General features: G+C 35.4%; 1 non-coding gene across 1 annotated transcript; it reads right to left on the reverse strand.

The window, feature by feature from the left end:
• Positions 1–3,891: 3,891 nt before the first annotated feature.
• On the reverse strand, positions 3,892–3,995 carry LOC112704682 (small nucleolar RNA R71). The gene has a single exon (XR_003155294.1). It is a non-coding gene; the product is annotated as a small nucleolar RNA R71 (small nucleolar RNA).
• Positions 3,996–4,519: the final 524 nt, after the last annotated feature.

Raw genomic sequence — 4,519 nt, forward strand, 5'->3', positions numbered from 1 at the left:
GAAAAGAAATGGAAAGGGGACAAAATGCCCCAAAGTGAAGCCCAATAACGATCAATGCATATGTGTTGTGGTGAAAATAAAGAGTGCATGAGTATGTGAAAGAGTGAAGAATTAGTAGTTAGGCTCGTTTTAGATTGTTATAGGTTGTTGTATAGGTTAGGCGGGAAGCTTATGTTGATCAAAGATTCAAATCTTGAGCTCACTTATCCATATATATAACCTTACCTTGACCCTAGCCCCATTACAACCTAAGAAAAGACCTCATGATATATGTATGCATGCATTGAATAAGTGTTGATTGTTAGATGAAAAACAAATCTTAGAAAGCATGATTAGAGAAGGATTGAGTGAATCAACCCTAAACACTTGAGAGACTAGAGTGCAAACACTTCCGGTGAGGGTTTGATGCTCAATTCCTTGTTTCAGGCTTTCATGAGCTTTCTTCAAGCAAGTTATGTACACTCCGCTTTGATGGTTGAATTGGTAGAGTCATGAATTATTTTTATCACTTTGGCCATATGTGCTCGTGTATATATCCTTGGAGGTTGATTCACCTCTAGCCAAGTAGGTAGATACATTTTCATTACTTGCATGCATATAGGTAAATTGCATATCAATAAACTCCTTCTCCTATGTTCTTTGGTCTTTTAATCTTTAGCACGAGGACATGCTTGGCTTAGGTGTGGGAAGATTTGATGCACCACTATTTCGTGGTATATTTTGTGCGTAATTTAGTGGATTTCATCAAACTTCCTTCACACTTATCGACATAAAATGCATGGTTTTGTGTTTCCTTCCCAATTTCGCTTAATGTTGAAAACATGCTTTTTAGGCTCTAAATAAGCTATATTTTTATCTCCCTTTATTATCATTCGATGCTGTGATCTGTTTGTTAAGTGATTTCAGAGCTTATAGGGGGAAAGAATGGTCTAGAAGAGGGAAACAAAGCATGCATAAGTGGAAGGAGCATAAAAGTGGAGCTTTGGAGCATTGGCACCGACACGCACGCGCAGCCGACGCGCATGCATGGGAGCTGGATCTTGGAATGGCGCGCGGAAAGGGACGCATATGCGTGGCTGGCCAGAATTCTCATCGACGCGTACACACGCTTGACGCGTACGCGTGGATCGCAAAAACACATCGACGCGCACGCGTGATGCTCGGCACGTGACCTCTTTAGTGAGAATGTGGCTGGTGATTTTAGGGGAGCTTGAGGCCCAGTTTTGAGCAAAATTTTGGTGCAAAAAGACATAAAGGACCAAGGATTGAAGGAGATTAACATTTTTCACACATTAGACACACTTTTAGATATTTTTGGTAGTGAGTTTTTGGAGGTTTCTAGAGAGAAAAACTCCAACTTCTCTCTAGGTTTTTGGCTTTCTCAATTCCAATTGCACTTGGATCCTTTGGTGAGATCTGAATTTGATTCAATTTTACATTACTCTAGATTGTAGATCCTCTTCTTCTACTTTCAATTTAGTGCTTTTGTTACTCTAGCATTGTAGATCTTGGATTTGGATCTTGTTACTTTGATTTTTATTAATGCATTGAGGAATTTCATGTTCATTGTTGTTAGTTGTTTGATTGTTGTTAATTGTTTGTAATAGAAAGCTTGAATTCAATTTCTCTTCTCAATTTCACAATGCCTTTCATTCTTGTTCACCAAATGTTTGAGAAAATGTCAACTATAGCTATGGAGTAGATTTTCACTCTTGGCTTAGGGGTTGGATAATTGGAGACACTTGAATTGTCATAGCTTTTGTTGACTGATAATTGGACATTACTAATTGACTTGAATGACACTAACTCTAGTCTCTCCTTAGGATTTGACTATGGCTTGTGGACTCAATTTGATTATTTCCACTTGACTTTCCTTCATAGTTAGAGGTTAACTAAGTAGAGAAATAACCAATTTTTATCACAATTATTGAAGACAATGAGGATAGGAATTCCAATTTCCAACCCTAGCCAAGGCTTTTACATTGATTGATTGTCACTCACCTTTGTTTAGTTCAAATTCTTGTGTCCCTTAGCCTACTTGTTATTTGTTCATTGCTTTTATGCAAGCTTGTTTACATTTCTCGTATTCAATCTCAAACACCAAGAGAACTCCTAACCAATGATGTGCATCTTAGGGCAACTCCTAGGGAGAACGACTCGCGACTAATACTCTCGGTTATTAATTTGAATTGTGGACACACACTTTCTTTGTTTGATGCGTTATAGTTTGTTGGTTTAGACTATACTCACGACACAATTCTATTGGAAAACTCTATACCGACAAAATATTGCTCATCATCTTTTTCTATAAACTTTCAAAAATTGTGTCTTTTGTTTGAGTCTAGTGTCAATTCTTAAGTTTGGTGTCCTTTGTGTGTTCTTTATTTTATTTGAATTTTTGAATTGCTCTCAGTGTTCCTTCTTGGTAGTCAAGTTGTTCTTGTTTCTTTTCTTGTTTTGATCTTAAAATTTTTAAGTTTGGTGTCTTTTGGTGTTTGTCTTCTCAATTTTCAAAAATTAGTGCCTTTCGATCTAAAAATTTTAAGTTTGGTGTCTTTTGGTTGGTTTTCTCTTTCTTCATTAATTCGAAAAATAAAAAATATCTTTTCTATCTTTATTAAAAAATTTCGAAAATTTTGCTTTCTTTTTTATTTTGATTTAAAAATTTTAAAGTTTTGTGTTTTCTTGTTAGTAAAGTTAAATTTTAAAATTCAAATCTTATCTTTTTCAAATCATGTCAAATCTTTTCATATAATTTGATTCTTTCCTATCTTATCTTTTTTTTTAAATTTCAATTTCAAATCTTTTCAAATCTTTAATATCTTTTCAAATTTGATTTTCAAATCTTTTTAATTTCAAATCCCATCTTTCTTAACTTCCTTTCAAATCGTTATCTTAACTTATTTTCAAATCTTTATCTTATATTGTTTCAATTTCAAAATTCAAAATCAAATCTTTTTCAAATCCTTTCAATTATTATCTTATCTTGTTGACTTTTCCTTTCCAATTTTAAAAATTGAATTTTCAAATCAAATCTTTTTTTTTGCAAATCTTATTAGTTGTTTAGTTGCATGTTTTATCTTATTCTCTTTTTATTTTCCTTTCTCTTTTTTCTTTTTGAAAATCTCTTAACTAATTTCTCTCTCTTCTTTTTCGAAAATTTCCTTTTTTTCCCTCAATATTTTCAAAAATGTCTTCCCTTTTCTCTCTATTCATTTTCAAAAATATCCTTATTAAAGGACATTCTTTTCTTTTCTTCTTGATCTATCTCTCTCTAACAAAGGACCTCTATACTCTGACATAGAGAATCCTTTTTTTTCTCTCTTCTTACATTCTTTCTTCTTGTTTATGAGCAGGAACAAGGGTAAAGAACCTCTCTTTGATCCTGATCCTGAACCTGAGAGAACTCTAAGGAGGCGTTTACAACAAGTTAAAGCACAACACTCTGGAAGAAATCTCACAGAACTTTTTGAACAAGAAACTGAAAGCATGGTAACTGATCCTAAAAATGGAGAAAATGTAAGGAAGGTTCTTGGTGACTTCACTGCATCCACTTCTAACTTCTATGAAAGAGGTATCTCTATACCTGCTATTAGAGCAAACAACTTTGAGCTAAAGCCTCAATTAGTCTCTTTAATGCAACAGAATTACAAATTCCATGGACTTCCACTGGAAGATCCACATCAATTCCTATCTGAATTCTTGCAGATCTATGATACTGTTAAGACCGATGGAATGGATCATGCGGTCTACAGGCTTATGCTTTTCCCTTTTGCTGTTAGAGATAGAGCTAGGATATGGTTGGATTCTCAACCTAAGGAAAGCCTAGACTCTTGGGAAAATTTGGTCAGTGCTTTCTTGGCCAAGTTCTTTCTACCTCAAAAGATGAGTAAGCTCAGGGCGGAAGTTCAAACCTTCAGACAAAAAGAAGGTGAATCCCTCTTTGAAGCTTGGGAAAGATACAAGCAACTAATCAGGAGATGTCCTCCTGACATGCTCTAAGAATGGACTATCTTAGGTATCTTCTATGATGGTCTATCTGAGATGTCCTAGATGTCATCGGATCATTCTGCTGGTGGATCTCTCCACTTGAAGAAAACGCCTACAAAGGCACAAGAACTCATTGAAATGGTTGCAAATAACCAATTCATGTACACTTTTGAGATGAACCCTGTGAATAATGGGGTAGCTCAGAAGAAAAGAGTTCTAGAGGTTGACACTCTGAATGCCATATTGGCTTAGAACAAGATCTTGACCCAACAGGTCAATATGATCTCTTAGCATTTAACTGGAATATAAGCTGCAACTAGCAGCACTCAAGACACCTCCTATGAAGGAGATGCTTATGATCCAGATCAACCCATAATGGAAGAGGTGAATTACATGGGAGAACCCTATGGAAACACCTACAACTCCTCATGGAGGAATCATCCTAACTTCTCATGGAAGGATCAACAGAAGTCTCAACATGGCTTCAATAATAACCATGGTGGAAGAACCCAGAATAGGTCAACAATAG

Source organism: Arachis hypogaea, chromosome 7 (genome assembly GCF_003086295.3).
Source record: "Arachis hypogaea cultivar Tifrunner chromosome 7, arahy.Tifrunner.gnm2.J5K5, whole genome shotgun sequence".
Classification (NCBI taxonomy): domain Eukaryota; kingdom Viridiplantae; phylum Streptophyta; class Magnoliopsida; order Fabales; family Fabaceae; genus Arachis; species Arachis hypogaea.